This window comes from Bicyclus anynana, chromosome 16 (assembly GCF_947172395.1).
Source record: "Bicyclus anynana chromosome 16, ilBicAnyn1.1, whole genome shotgun sequence".
NCBI lineage: Eukaryota > Metazoa > Arthropoda > Insecta > Lepidoptera > Nymphalidae > Bicyclus > Bicyclus anynana.
In genome coordinates this window covers 9981252-9998769 of record NC_069098.1, presented here as the reverse complement: position 1 = coordinate 9998769, position 17518 = coordinate 9981252, and the positions used below count along the sequence as shown (strand labels likewise).

The 17518-nt window shown below is 35.1% G+C and overlaps 1 protein-coding gene across 2 annotated transcripts in view; it reads left to right on the top strand.

Moving 5' to 3' along the window:
* The window catches only part of LOC112048176 (apoptosis-stimulating of p53 protein 1), a 371714-nt gene that overhangs the window by 128034 nt on the left and 226162 nt on the right, over nt 1–17518 (top strand). The window lies entirely within an intron of this gene.

The window sequence follows — 17518 nt, the reverse complement described above, 5'->3', positions numbered from 1 at the left end:
ACCAGTAAAAAATATTGAATATCTCTTTTCATGTATGCAGTGGATGCCCACTACTTACATAATATATGAAAAGAGAGACTATTCATTATTTTTTACTCTAGGTTGATACATAGACTTGTTAACAGTGATGATATAGGTACCTACTTAAAATTATAGATAACGGTTAGTATACTAAGTATAGACTAAGGTAGGATAGGTACCTATACTAAAGCCACACTCGAGGAATACTGTTTAACAACAAACAAATTAAAAATGAGGGTCGCTAATTAAAAAAAAGCTAATCATTTCACACCTAATAATAATTATAATTAACTTGTTCTTATATCAATGTAAATAAATTTGATTAATAAGCTTAAAACAATTAGATATAGTTAATATATTTTAAATAATATTTCATAAAAAACAAAATATTATTTAAAATGAAAAAGTTATGAAATGACATGCGTTTTCTACCCTCATTTCTAATTTGTTTGTAAACAGTACTCCTCGAGTATGGCTCCAGTATAGTACCTATACCTACCTTAGTTTTACTTTTTCATTACTTGTAAATTCGTATATTTGTAGTAGACGAGTAGGTATAGTAGTAATTTTCGGAAATTTTGATTCTGTTTCGCACTTGTACAAAGCATAATTATTTCTGAGTTCTACCACAGAATACATATGGTTCTACTATTAAACTAATTTTATAAAGGCGAAAGTTTTTATGTTGTACACACGTGGAAGTGTATCTATATAGGTAGGCAGGTAGGTGTATGTATGAATTTTTTCAAGCCGCATTTACTCATTCGCACGAGATTTTTTTTAACGGACGTTAAAAAGCGTTCAAATGAAGTCAAATGAATGTCAGATTTCTATTTAAAATAAAAAATTAAATAAAAAGCCTTTTATTTTCTGCATAAATTTACAGAGTTATGTTATTATTTTAAGTTAATTTGGTTACTATTACTTAAATATATGTTACTACATTAGTAGTTATTTTATATTACGCAAGAACCCCAGAATAGGTGAAGGCCTCCTCCAAAGATGTCCAATTGTCTCTGTCCTGTGCTATTTGGTACCAACATGGGCCAGCTGCTTTTTTATTTGTTTCTTCTCACCTCGATAATGGCCTTCCTCTGCCTCCTTTGCCTTGTGGGCCTCTCCACAAAGTGACTTTAAAAAACATTTCAATATATACTTACTACATAATTATTGAGAGCCGTGATAGCCCAGTGGATATGACCTCTGCCTCCGATTTCGGAGAGTGTGGGTTCGAATCCGGTCCGGGGCATGCACCTCCAACTTTTCAGTTGTGTGCATTTTAAGAAATTAAATATCACGTGTCTCAATCGGTGAAGGAAAACATCGTGAGGAAACCTGCATACCAGAGAATTTCTTAATTCTCTGCGTGTGTGAAGTCTGCCAATCCGCATTGGGCCAGCGTGGTGGACTATTGGCCTAACCCCTCTCATGCTGAGAGGAGACTCGAGCTCAGCAGTGAGCCGTATATGGGTTGATACCGACGACATAATTATTACCAGGAAACTTAAAATAATAAAAAGGGTTACTTAATAATTTTCTTTTGCATCAGACATGGTTATGGTTCGATTCGCTTTCCTTTTTAGCGTATGCCGAAATAAAAACGTTGGAAAACGCTGTCAACTCATGAGTATTGATAAACCCCCCATAACTACCCATAAGAACGCAAGTGAATCTTCCTTATAAGAACATCAACGCGTTGCATGTATAAACGAGCGACGTTCGTACGACACTACGAGTGGAATGCATAAAGAGTTTTATTAAGAAAAGCGAACCTACTTCATTGGGTTGAATGGGCTTTTAATTGCTTAACGGTTGAGTGATGTAAAAAGTGTAATTAAAATTATTTGTAGGTTGTTTTGTGAATATCGAATCAAACTACTAGTAATACTGCTTGATATTATAAAGCTGATAGTTTGGTTGTTTATATTGAACTAGCTGACACCGCGCCTATTCACCCGCGTGGTTCCCGTTCCCGTAAGAATACGGGAATAATATATAGCCTATAGCCTTTCTCGATAAATGGGCTACCTAACACTGAAATAATTTTTCAAATCGGACCAGTAATTCTTGAGATCAGCGGGTTCAAACAAACAAACAAATTCTTCAGCTTGAAAATATTAGTATAGATAGGCTCTGAAATTACAGGACCGATTGGACAAAATCTTTCACAAATGGAAAGCTACATTACCAGGGAGTAATATAAGCTATATTTTATCCACGTGTTCCCACGGGAATGGGAACTACGCGGGCAAAACCGCAAGATTTTGTTAGTCCTTAATAAAGCTGCAATATCTTTTCGAATTTGAGTTCGGCCCTAGTTAAGGTGTTACCAAGGGTTACTGGGGTAAAAGCTGATTCCGTTCCCATTGGAATATCTAATTATGGTCCCGCTTCTAGCACAGGCTTGTCGAATATTTGGAAGAAAAAGCATTAGTTCAATCCATACATTCCTCACCAAAGGGTATAACAAAAAAATGAAACAAGAAACCTCTTGGCAACATACAGATTCGTAGTCTGCATGCTCGTCTGAGTTCAAAACTGTAAACAGAATGCGGTCTTTGACTTTTGCACACTCCCATCCTCACAGCGCCTGATCTATTATAGGTATCGCATCCTTAGCAATATATCTTTGTTAAACTTAAAAGGTGAACAAGTGAAAACGCGGTGTAATTCAGGCGTAAGGCGGCCGTGACATTTGTGTCGCGAGAGACTATGCGGAGTGCTGGGAGAATGGTTTTTGTGCGAATTAACATAGTTCTACTGTTTACAACAAAGTGTAGGATAGATCGTGGCGTTATAAGCAAGAAATTTTGGTAACTTCCTTTTTAAATTAGTCTAGCGGACGGCCGAGAAAACGTCCGCGTGGGATTCGAGTTTTACTGATAAGTAATCCTAGCCATCAGCTGATTTTATCAGACACATTTTTGAATATTAACAGCACATGATAAGTAATCCTAGCCATCTACGTACGTATCTACGTACCAACGTAGGTTTTACTACGAAACCAGAAGATTTTTGTCGCTTGGATTTGGTGTTTTTTTGCGGATACTACAAAAATAAACCGATTATTCCCTAGGCCTTTTTGCCTTCTATAGAACTCGAGATTGAACGGAACCCGTCGCATATCTGTTAATAATATTTAATTTTGAGTAGGTAGGTTAATTAATATATTCTTATTTAAATTAAGATTATTACCAACAAAATTATTTTGTTGGTAATAATCCTTCCTCCAATTACTTTTCAATTTTTCTGGTACATACAAAGCACAAAGAAGAACCCTTGGAAATTCTATTATTTCACATTAAATAAATAAAGGAAAATGTAAAAAATACTTCAAGTTATACGCCTTTTGGGTCAAACGTGTGAACAGTTGAAATTACAGGAGAAAAAAGTAATGCCTCAGGCGGTACGACCCCGTAACCCTGTCGCTTGCGAATTGTAAGAGAGCTTTTACATAAGATATCTTTTAATTCCGATTAACTTATAGCAGATGAGAACATATTTTGTTGAAATGAACGCTCAATAGTAACTTTGCTAAAAGATATTATAGAAATGTTTCTCAAAACTAAGTCTTATCTTACTACTAAGCACGATATTAAATATGGTTAATATTTTAGAAGAATACGGTGAACAGAAAAATCACTATAAGAGGTATTTTCTTGTTCAAAATTCAATCTATGGTTGTAATACTCATACCACCAAACGTAGTTTAGTCCGGTCAATTTAGACATTTGAAGTTACATTTTCCACCAAACTGAAAATCAGTAAGATTGTTTAAAATATAATTAAAAATAAAATTAGAAAAAAAAACCATGACATTTTCCGCGATTTTCAGCAAAACGGTAAGTTTTATCATAAAAATACTTTAGACAAAATTGTAGATCCTAAAATTATCTTCAAAAAATGTATTGTACTTTTTTTCTTACGAACCTCCGTTTTTGAGATATTACAATTCAAAAAGTTGTAATGTCCATAGTATGTTTCCACGCCACCTATAAGGTAGTGTACGCGTTTTTTTGACGTGGTTTCCCCAGTAGGCCTATTCCATGGGTCTTATTTAGCTTTACTCATATTTTAATGTCTAATTTGACCGGTCTAGTTATACGGTTTAAGCGTTGTAAAGTAAAACAGCTAAACACAGACACTTCGCAAACTTCTTCGAAGCACAAAAACAGCACTAGTTTTACATTTATTAATATCAAGTGCTCATACAAATAAATGTAGTAATATTTGCTTTGACAAATCGACCCTACCTAGAGCTCTGTTTTGTAAGAGCATCTTTACACGAAATTGCTATTCCCGAATGCGACATTTCTGGATAGCATTATTCAGTCTCCACAATGGATGGGTACCGAGCTATGTAAATAGTCACTTTGAGAGTGAATAGAAAGCTTTTTATTCTCAATGCAATATTGTACTTTAGTGTTTTATGCGATGATGCTATTTGAGAGTGTTTCTGAGTTTCGAAGTGAGGCAGTCATTGTTATGAAGTTGAATAAATGATTACCAGTCTATAGTAGCAGACGACTTTGTCCACGTGAAACTTGGTGTAAACTTTCATCCCTTTTTAAATCCATTATATATTTTATAGCCGAGAGTGATAGTCAAGTGAATATGAATGACCTCCGCCTTCGATTCAGAGCATGCATCTCCAACCTTTCAGTTATGTGCATTTTAAGAAATTAAATATCACGTGTCTCAAACGGTGAAGGAAAAACATCCAGAGGAAACCTGCATACCTGAGAATTTTCTAATATCTCTGCGTGTGAAGTCTGCCAATCCGCATTGGGCCAGCGTGGTGGACTATTGGCCCAACCCCTCTCATTCTGAGAGGGGACTCTTGCTTAACAGTTAGCCGAAAATGGGTTGCTAATGATGATTATGATATATTTTATATTTTACCGATACAGTCTATATACTTGTAACTATTACCTGATAGAAAAATGTCAGACTTTCATCTCTTATTTAAGTAAACAAATATACGAGAGAAATTGCAATTTGCATTACTAGTAGTGTATACAGTGTTTGGGGTGGATATGACAATAGTCCAACGGGAATGGCTGGAATCCTGACCTGTCATTGTCGAGTCCAGCCACATAACCACAAATTATTGAGGTTTCATATCTTTACCGGTAGGTTGGTCTCTAGCCCAAGCTTTAGAAGCTAAGCCTTACAATATGTCTTAGAGAAAAAAGCTCAAAAAGACGTACGTATAGCGATTTAGCATTCCCGTAAGATGCCGCGTAGAAATAATAATCATAGGTATTGGGTAGAATTAACTCCTCAGAGTCCATTCCCATTTTAAACTGCATCGTCTAAAGTGTTTTCAGATAACATGGGTACGGCGACAGTCGCCTGTATGACGTTCATAATACGTACTATTATCGTGAATTGCGGCAAAAAATGTCATTGAATAAAGAAAAGAAAAAGCACAAATCTGCGTTAGATACTAGTCTGAATATACTCTTAGATGGTCTCACCGATGTGGAAGCCTGTGTGGAATCTCGTGAAAGTTGGCCAACACGCAAGATCAAGTGGATGGGTCCGGAGAACCTGTTTTATGAATCGGCAAGTGTCAGATCATCCGATTATAAAGGAAACTCTGATGAATGAATTTAGTAGTAGCTTGGTGAGGTCTTTTTGACTTAAATTTTAGACCTGTTTCAACCAGAAACTGGCAGTTTTCTTTCTACAAAAACTTATCACAATTTCTCTAATAAATAACTTACTATTTCCGTTTAAAATTAAATAAATCTGACACACTTTTAACTAGGCTTAATCATCAAGCATGTAAAAACTTCAGAATAGTTATTTATTTATCATCATCCTTTTCATCATCATCTATAAAAAGTACAGAAGTACTTTTTATAGATGATGATGAAAAGGACTTCTGTACTTTTTATAGGGTTGGATATATTGATTTATAAGCAATTTCTCAAGGCTTTGTCTTACCTGTGTAAAATGTATTAAAAACATTTATTAAGTTGAGCATACCTGCTATACAATTAATGGCGTTCCAAAAACACGAGAGGTTGAGCATAACGTTAGGTATAACAACGAATTTAAAACTATACTTTCAATGGTTTTCCTTATGGCATCATCTGAAAGGTATTCAGCATAATATATGCTAAAATCTGTAAAGATATCACCGTGTTAATGACAATGAGATAACTATTAATAATTAGCCGTATTAAAATAATTGCCGTCGATACTTTACATGGTATTTGAATAAGCAACTTAATATTCGTTACTCTGTCACCATTTAAAAATACATGTCTTTGTATGGTAAAACTGGTTTGCTACACAAAAGGTTACATACATGTATGTTGCGCCGTACTGAAATGCTAATTGCCTCTTTATTCCTGTGGGTAGGTTTCAGAACACGAAATCCTGGGTCGGCTATGAGCTACTGAGCTTTCTAGAAGTTTTCAGTGCAAATTTTCAACTTGAGAGTTGGGAAACTGGTAATTACACCCTCGTGTTTCGGAGAGCACGTAAAGCCATCGGTTTTAGTGACTTTTTTAACCCTTTCCATTCTCTCATTTCTAGAGGAGACTTGAGCTCAACAGTGAGCCGAATATGGGAACGTAGGTCGAGACGTTGAAATTATTTTTCTACTTCTACTCATTATAAAACCCCAAACTATATCACTAAGTACCACACGGGTAAACCGTGCTATAAATCTTTATTTTAATTTTCAAATAGTGTTACTAGTACTAGTAGTTCCATGGCATTGGCTACATTTCAGGCTTCCTTAGACAAAATCTAGGAGGCTAAGCCGATTTAAAACCGAGGAGGCCATGCCCAACGCCAATTATATATTGCTTATTTACTAAGTATTGTTAATTCTTTTATTTCTTTTATCATGGACGTAGAAAAAGTATTGTATGCCACTTCACGTAACTAGACATTGTAGCACTCGTTCTGTCATTTCTGCAATGCGACTTCGAATCGTTGCAGATAGATCACTCGTACTACAATGACCCTCATTATATGACAGTGGCATAAATAACTATGCGATTCTCTGTGATTACCGAAAAAACAGTATTTTTTATTTGTTTCTCATTACGACAAAAAACAGCACCCACGTCAAAACACGTGCCGGGCGTATTGTGTTCCTTTTCCTTATTAGACTCACAATCTTCATTAATTATTATTGTTATTCTTTTTATAAATCTCACTGCCCTGTACATAATAATACTTATTACCTTATTAGATGTTCCGTATACTGTTTTTAAATAGAATTTTCTTTTTATTACCTAGAATACTATCTTTAAACACCTAACCTTGGGCAAAATTGCTTCTTTACAATATTATATTTTAATATTTAGTCCTTAATATTTAACAAAGGTTTGTGCTAGTTTAAAGTGCATGCTAACGAGATTTTACACGTTGCTGAATTTCGCTTGTTAAGGATGATGCAGTAATTACAACTTAAACATAATTTTCATTAGCCGTACCAACTCGAATTCATTTTCAGCTCACATTTTGGTATGAAGATAAGCCTGACTATGCAATTCTTCATATATTAAAATTTAAATCTTTTCGCGTGGTAATAATGAAGATTGATGCGTTTTCCGACCCAGTTTTCAATCTTAATTAGAATCAATAATTGTATTAAGTACTTATTGGCTTAATCTAGGTTGGTTGCGTAGTTACAGATTTTGTTCGCTAGATTACAGTTAAATCTCATATGTCTGTTATTCACTATTTTAACCAAAATACATCGGTAATAAGCATAACCCGAATAAAATATACTATTTAATTATGCCGACATTACATATTTGGAACTTTCCGCAAACTCCAATCCTTTACAAATGTGTGCAGCTAAAGCTAGTGTAAATACGACCAATGTGGTGACCAATTGACTCGAGTAATGAGAATTTTTCCTATAAAAACAAGAAAATAAGTGAAAGAAAACTAAAATATATCGACGAAGACGTTTGTTTACCTTTATGTTACCATACATTCTTACCTAGTTACTTTTTCAACACCAGAATAACCTAATTATAATCACAGGTACTTCATGAAATTGCGTCGTAATTGGTTGCGTTATAATTTGAAATGGGGATGATGACTAGGTTTGAATATATTGATTTTTATGATACATTCGGGTAAATAAGGTCAATGTTAACTAATTTATACATAAAAAGCAAAGATTGACTGGATATTTGCAAAATAAATAAGATTATAAAATTTCAAAATCTAATAAAAATCTTTTATCGTAATTATATGAAAATTCATACAGTTTTAGCTTCCTTACATTAAATGTGACTTTTTTCAATATATAAACGTAAAGGCACAAATAACAAAGATACCTATTAGTAATTTTGTTTGAACGCCCATACAAATCTAACGTAACGTTAATTCGTACCATTTTGTATGGGCCGTTTTTCAGGAATCCGCAAATCTGACCCTTTAAATCCCTGTAGCTCCGATAGTAATGATCGCAGATACCCTGTTACTTTAACGAAATTGCTTAACTATTAGCATACTCTTAATTTATATACAATTTAAAAAACTGTCATCTTCCCTTTTCTTTGATTTGCGAAAAACGACCAACACCCGATCGGGTCGGCTTATCAAATTTGCTTAGGTCTGGAAACAGTTGCAAACCTATGTACGCATCGAGTCAAATTCTTTATCATATTTGAAATCGTGATGATTGTTGCGGTTTGGCAAGCGTGTGCGTCCGGCATTATATAATATAGTTGTTATATATATCCGAAAGAGTAACGTTTTGTTCCTTGCATTTTATATTGAAATAGAAAAAGTCTCCCATGCCTCTCACGTGCCATTGTGGATTGTTTCGGTTAATGGCAACATTTAATAGTTGCGCCATTGTGGCGGCTATCTCGATCCCACAATGCGCCACCAACAATGGTTCTTGGAGTTGAATGCGGAGAAAAGATTGAAAAGGAACGGCTCCGACTTGGATTGGACCTGAATCTGGAAATACGAAATGTTGGCTTACTTTTATCACGTGGCTTTATTATCGATTTGTTCCAATGGATATACGTTTTGAATTTTAATGTAATTTAGGTGATAGTGTTTATTGATTTTCGGTTCTAAGCTTTCCACGTTCACTGCGTTGGGTCTAAAAGTCCCATTATAGTCTATAGCTAAACTAGAAATATTTCTAAAGACTTTTCAAGAAATACAAAAAATCAATTTAACTTAACCAGTAATTTTCATAATAACATGTTTCACTCGCGTGTTTCCCGTTCCCCTAGGAATACGGGGATACTTAATATACTTAAATGGGCTATTATCTAACACTGAAAACATTTATCAAATCGGACCAGTAGTTTTGTTTGTTTTTCAGTAGTTTTAGTTTTGGCTGGTGGGAGGCTTCGGCCGTGGCTAGTTACCACCCTACCGGCAAAGGCAAAGCGATTTACGGTACGATGCCGTGTAGAAACCGAAAGGGGTGTGGATTTTCATATTCTTCCTAACACGTTAGCCCGCTTCCATCTTAGACTGCATCATCACTTACCATTAGGTGAGACTGTAGTCAAGGGCTAACTTGTAAAGAATAAAAAAATAAAAGTTCCTGAGATTAGCGCGTTCAAGTAAACAAACAAACAAACTCTTTAGCTTTATAATATTAGCATAGATTTCTATTTCTACATTTTCTGTTTAATAATAGATATTTTTATAAATCACTAAACGCAAATTTAAGATATTTTTTATTTCATTCTAATGTCATTGATAGTAAAATTCATGTTAATGTAAATCAAAGAATGCAATGATTTTTTGTGTCATTCATCTCCTCTGATTAATGCTAATTATATATGCAGACGTGACATGTTTATGATAATAAGCAACTTCGTGAACGCAAAATAATAAACCTGAGTGTGTTTCGTAATAAACTTGTTTCAAAACAAAGTTCCCTAAAAGCTTACTACGTAGCTACCTATATTAAACTCAAATTAGCTTTAGAAACTGTGTTTGGTTAATATTCTTACCAGTTGCGTAAACATTAATGTCACGCGATCTATATCAACAGTAACATTGAACCGAACATGAACGAATGTAGGTACTTTATTTACATAGACTTAAGTAGGTTGCATTGTTACAATCTTACGATCTATGCTAGTCAGGAAGGCAACGATTTGTAGCCAATTATCAAGGCGATAGATTGTTTAGTGTCTTGGTATATTTCACGTACGGTCATCTAAGTTCATGATCTACAATAGCTTGCGTAGCCAGACATACCTCTTTATCTTAATAACAAGTGTTTTAATTAAGAGTATGCTAATATAGTAAAGCAATTTTGTAGAAATAACAGGATATCTGCGATGACTTTCAGAGCTTTAAAGAGTCAACTTTACGACGCTGCCATGGATCGCTAAAAACGCACCATACTAACGAAAGAATAACGTCGTCGCTGAGAGATGTGGTTAAATTTGTATGGGCGTTATAACAAAATTATAAATATGTTTGTTGTATGTGCGTTTATGTTTATACTTCATATACTTAATGAAAAATGGCACGTTAAATGTAATACTGCAAAAAATGTTTGAATTTCGCTTCGTGTTATGTTAAAGATACATAATGCGAAATTGATTTTGAATATATATTTATAATTTGGCGATTTCTTTTATCTGACAGATCTATCTATATATAAATAGGTATAGGCTTGTTTCGTAAAGACTTATTCTCTAATTATTTATAGTTTATTTGTGGTTTTACATTGCAATTTCATAGTATGATACAATTTATAAAATCAGTAAATGTTAAACGAATTCGGGGAATTCAGCTTACCATTAGGACATGTAGAATTAATAATAATAATAATAATAATAAAGCCTTTTATTTCCTATAAAACTTAACCTAATTACAAAATATTATATATTTTCTTAATTCTATGTTAGTAATATTTAGTTAATTTGTTACATTTTTACAATTGTATTAATTATAGGAATCCCTTGGTAGGGTATAGGCCTCCTCCAATTTCTTCCATTTCTCTCTTTCCCGCGCTATTGTCATCAAGCTTTTCCCGGCTGTCGCAATTATATCGTCCGCCCACCGCTTCTGTGGTCACACATGTAGAATTACCAATATTATATTCCAAAGTCAAACAAATATTATAAGATGCTTTAAATAATTTGTATGTTTTATTTTCTAGTGTAGACAGTCATTAAAATGCAAGCCAAAAGTAGTATAATTAATGACAACATCCATTTGAAGTAATCAGTCTGGTTGTAAATGGTTTGTATCAGGCCAATGGCCCCAATTCCTTATAGGAAACGGCAAATGTATTCGAGACTTCGAGCAATTTATGTGTGTAACCAAGTTTCTTAGCAAACGCAACGACCAAACATTAGATTATCTTCAATTAGCCCGTATTTGGTTGTGTGAACGGAAACTAGCGAAACTATACACACGGTCGTACGGTTGGCCTGTGCTTGTATTATGGGCCAGGGAATGTCTATGTGATGTTATTCTGTTAAAGAAATTAAAATAACTTCGGCTTTTTAATCATATACGCAAAAGAGAGATTTTATTAGTTTAACGTTCTGTGTTTGTTTCTTTGTAATAGTTACTTGGGTAGTTTGTTTAGTCTGTATTGCCGCCCGTGTACCTATCTATACTAATATTATAAAGCTGAAGAGTTTGTTTGTTTGTTTGTTTGATTGAACGCGCTAATCTCAGGAACTACTGGTCTCATTTGAAAAATTCTTTCAGTCTTAGATAGCCCATTTATCGAGGAAGGCTATAGGGATATTTTATCCCCGTATTCCTACGGTAACGAGAACCACGCGGGTGAAACCGCGCGGCGTCAGATAGTTATGAATAAACACCATGGTTTCTTTGTTGATTTTCTAGAGAAGGTTTGAGAACCTTCTCCATCTATGTTATATATTCACCGAATATGTTAGCGTAGCTTATCCGAATATGTCAGCTTTGCTTCAGATGAAATTCTTTTAAAAAAATTTAGATGATAATCGTCATTGTAGCTAAAGTATATTATTGTCTTTTAGCAGTACATACGTACCTACTCGTATATTAATATTACAAGAAAAAATTTAATGAACATTTAAATACAAATCCCTTAGTTTTAAAATATTTTGTGTGTCGTGTGTTAGAAGCATTAGAACTACGCGTTTTGAGGTCAAGTTACATAAAGTGTGTGCCGGCATTCTAGTACCGACAAACTAGTTTTGTATGGCGTAGTCCCATAAAATAAATAAGGCCGTAACCTCGTAGTAAATCTCTTAAAAACTATTATACGCCTGGGACCACGAGGCCGAAACGCATCGCAGGTGTTACAAACAATTTAATGGTTTTTAAACGGGGCACTTAATTTATAAAATATGCCTTCAACAATAATTTTCTTCATCTTATGGCAAGGCCTTATTTATGAGACCGAAATTGTAGTCCAATATTAGGTGCAATATTTATTTACTTAAATTAACAATTAGAAATTTTTGGTGGAAGCAGTTTTGCTGAAGTTAATAATGAATTATGGCTGACAAAAGTTTTTTATTTCCCGTGCTTAATACTTAGGATTTCGCTACCAAGAGCAAGATAATTGTGTGATGTCAATGATTTGATGGTATTAGATACGTTACGTGCCTACGAAACATATATAGGGTAGGGGCAGGGTAGAGGTAGAACAGGGATAGGATAGGTAGTAGTAGTAGTAGGATAGTAGCATAGGGGTAAGTTCATGCGGAAGAAGTCGCGTGTGTCCGCTAGTTTATAGTTTTAATATTAGGAAGGTTTTTACTGAATAGGCCAGCTGCAGGCTAATTCACTATCTTTCACATATACGAAATTGAGATTCTATGTAAAAATGTCATCCGGTGCTTACTGGTACAAACAGCAGGTAAATGACATTTTACGATTGATTTGATATTTATTTAAATAGGTTAATAATAAAATAGTGTATAGGCCAGTAAGTCTAACTAGTCATTGAGTAAAGTGAAAAAAAGATCTGCAAGTCCCCTCCTATACGGATTGATAGTTCGCTTTGCAGTGACTCATTAAGCTGATATTATTATTATTATTTTTTCTCTTATTTGGTCTACAAACAGACATACAAATAATACAATTATTAAACATAAATGCAAGAAGCAGAAAGATAAAATGCAAATCTATTTATAGGTAAACACCGCATGCAACTGTCTAAAACTAAAGTTTAAAATTTATTTACAATATTAATATTTTAAATCATGACTGGTGCGGAAATACACAATTTACTGTAATAATTTCTATACCTTAAACAACTATACTAAACTATTATGATACTTAAGCTAAAATACAGACGTCGTTATCAACCCATATTCGGCTCACTGCTGGGCTCGAGCCTCCTCTCAGAATGAGAGGGATTAGGCCTTAGTCCACCACGCTGGCCCAATGCGGATTGACAGACTTCACACACGCAGAGAATTAAGAAAATTCTCTGGTATGCAGGTTTCCTCACGATGTTTTCCTTCACCGTTTGAGACACGTGATATTTAATTTCTTAAAATGCACACAACTGAAAGTTGGAGGTGCATGCCCGGGACCGGATTCGAACCCACACCCTCCGGAATCGAAGGCAGAGGTCATATCCATTGGGCTATCACGGCTTAAAATACGGTATTTTAGCTTAAGTATCATAATAGTTTAGTATACATATAAATACATATTATTGCGGATTCCCTGTATAGTAATAATAGAAAACCACCATTTTACGTTAAAGATCAATGTACTCATTATGGGCGTGGTCCTTACGCTAATATGCTGTCAAACAAGTGACCTTAAATGTAACAAAGGTGCAATTGAGTTCAAGAATGACATGGCACGTACCAAACACCTGAACATTTTTATATTTACTTACTAACTAGTTTTTTTTTAGTTTCCCTTCAATGTAGACAGGTGTTAATTAAAATGTACATAAACAGAACTGCCGTTGCATCATGATGCCACTGGAATGTCTGTCAATTTTATTAGCAGCGAATAACCCTTGAGGGTTTTAATGGGTCTGGGTGGTGGCAACGCTTGGATTTGTCGATTTTCCGCAATATAAGTGAATTGTTAACTTCTGCGTAGTGTCGCCTGCTTCTATTCAATAAATGTGGATTTTCATCCTACTCATATCAAGTTAGCTCGCTTCCATCTTACGAGATCACTTTAATTGGTCCAGGTCTGGCTGGTGGGAGGCTTCGGCCGTGGCTAGTTACCACCCTACTGACAAAGACGTACCGCCAAGCGATTTAGCGTTCCGGTACGATGTCGTGTAGAAACCGAAAAGGATGTGGACTTTCATCCTCCTCCTATCAAGTTAGCCCGCTTCCATCTTAGATTGCATCGTCACTTACCATCAGGTGAGATTGTAATCAAGGGCTAACTTGTAAAGAATAAATAAAAAAAGAAAAAGAATAACCCTTGATTGTTTTTGACGGGTCTGGGTGGTGTCAACGCTTGGATTCGTCGGTTTTTCGCAATATAAGTGAATTAATTATTAAGTTTCGCGTAGTGTCGCCTGCTTCTATTCAATAAATGTGGATTTTCATCCTACTCATATCAAGTTTGCTCGCTTACATCTTACGTGATCATACACACAGGTGAGATTGTAGTCGAGGGCTAACTTGTAAAGAATAAAAAAAAAAAACAATTAAGTATTTTCAAGCAATAATGAATGGATTCCTTATACCAATAACTAACACTTAAAATAAATATTATCTCCGAGATATCGTGGTTCGATCTCCGATCCCTGGATTATTGTCAATATCCACTCCTAATAGTCTTTTCCAATTTGTTGGTGGGGACTGGAATTATTGGTCATATTTATATAAGACATGGCAAATATTCTGTAAAAAATATTTATAAAGATTTATCTATATAAATAATGCCCAATTTGGATAAGTATAGTTTTGTGAAAATAGTAGACATAATATTACATACAGATCGAATACAGAACTTCCTTTATAAAGTCGGTTAAATAGGACTTGTCTTGTTTTTTTAAATACAGTACCGGTTTTAGAATGAGGCTTCGTTTAATGTAATGCTTCCAGTTGCACCTATTTCCGTTGCGCGTTAGGTTTTGCAGAACGAGTTTTGTATCTATTACGACGAATAATGTATGTAGTTAATATTAAACTGAGCATTATATTTACACAAGCGGACGCCCGCAATTCTGTTGGGAAAATTTTCACAAATCCCGCGGAAAATATATGGATTTTTGGGATAAAAGCAAAGAGGTTATATTCTCTGTGGATTATAATATCTTGTCTTTTTAACCGACTTCAAAAAAGGAGGAGGTATTACGTTCGGCTGTATGTATTTTTTTTTATGTATGTCCAGCGATAATTCCGTCATTTATTGTTAGCTGTAGTTTTATCTGTATACCAAAATTCATCTAAATCGTTTTAGCGGTTTAGTCATGAAAACGTGACAGACTGACGAACTTATCTCATTTTTAATGTTAAAGTAGGTAGGTATGCATTTTTATTGTCTTCATTTCATTTTCATATAATATATACATATGTTGTGTAAAATTAGAGGTCCTGTATGCATAGAATGCGACCAACGACATATTATCGCGTGTAGAGAAATAGACAAAATGACCGACCAATCGTCCCCATCGTCCAATCAGCCCCAGTCCCTATTCTATTTGTCAAGTCCTATTTGTCTTCACAAAATACGTCTCACTCGCAAGCAAGGCGTACAGGGTTTGATTCCAAGCTCTGGTTATTTTAGGACTTATTAAGTACTGAAATAGCTTTCCATATATGATACCGCGTAGAAACCTTCAAAAGTTTCAGGAATTTACTCAAAAAATATAAGACTAAGCATTCATCCCGTCCGTAAGGAATTTTATCGGAATTTTCGTAATAAAAAGACGATAAGGAGTACATTGTTCACCTCTTTAACAGACTTACAGACGCCCCTATGAATTATACGCTATGAATTATAGCCCATGACACTCACAAATAACGTAGCTTTCTATTGATAAAAGAATTTCCAAATCGGTTCCAAAAGATGTACGGTCACGGTTAATACACTCTCAATTCCGTAATTATATAATTTGTTATTATGTTCAAGCGTGAATGAATACAAATATTGAAATATTTGTTTCATATTCGCTTTATTTGTTCACGTGCATTTATTGACAGTTGGGTCGCGTGCGGAAATACGTGAGTCATGCCCTACCGTGAGGTTCCACTAATCATATGTTTTGTTGCAATATTTCAACACCGATAATCTTGAAATGTATGCAATCCATTGACTGTTGCGCTGACATCTATATACATAAAAGAAAGTCGGGTTTGTTACAACACTTATAACTCGAGATCTGCTGGACCGATTTTCATGGTTTTTGATTCGTTGGATTTGTCTTCGCCAAGAATAACAGAATACATCTTTAAAACAATGAAAACTCATCGAATAGATAATTATGAAAGATGAACAGTTTTCCATAAATGTTACTTTGTTTAGAACCTGTCAAACATTTGTTGTCCATATGGTTGTCCATGATCCATCCTGTCAAATGCTGTTTATGACTACCATTAACGCTTGCGTTCATGTCTTTTTATGTTGTCTATGATTTTTCCAAGATATGTAATTTACTAATGTATAAAAATCAATGCCACTTTTCGTTGTAATTTTAGAACTCAAGAACGGGCTCACCTATGGCTTTGTTCAGACTATTTAGTTAAGTAAGTGAAGTTTGCACAAAATCGGTTATCATTTATCACATTTTTTGTGACAAATTAAATCAGAAGCAGGGTAGGGTGGGTAGGCAGGGCAGGGTAGGAGTAGGGTAAGGGTAGGGTAGGAATAGGGAAGAAGTGCACATCAAAGTGAAGTGCAAGTCAAAGCGAAACTTCACCGGGTCCGCTAGTTAAAAATAAAACCGCCACATAAAAACACCAATGGTAACCGTACAACGAAAATGTGCCACAATGTTGCGGCGGTGCGTTATACCCCAATCGATCACAAATTGTAGGGCTGCGGTTAGACATGTGAATACCTTTTGGACGTGAACACATTATACTATCGACGTTCGTGCGGTTGAATCACGCGAAAGTGTAATCATAGCTTTAAACGTACATTTCAGGGAATTTGAAACACGGTACGCGTTGAGGTACAAAACACTCGTATTTAGTACGCAGTATTTTTTTTATTCTTTACAAGTTAGCCCTTGACTACAATCTCACCTGTAAGTGATGATGCAATCTAAGATGGAAGCGGGCTAACTTGTTAGGAGGATGAAAATCCACAGTCCTTCCGGTTTCTTTTTTAAAAGAGCAACTGTTATTTACAAATAGTCAACTGACGTATCAAAAGTGCTTGTAAACTGAGCCTACTTGAAATAAATGAATTTTGAATTTTTTGAATTTTTTACAACGCTTAATCGCTTGGCGGTACGTCTTTGCCGGTAGGGTGGTAACTAGCCACGGCCGAAGCCTCCCACCAGCCAGACCTGGACCAATTAAGAAAACCTCAATCGGCCAAGCCCGGGCTCGAACCCAGGACCTCCCGTCTTGTAAATCCAGCGCGC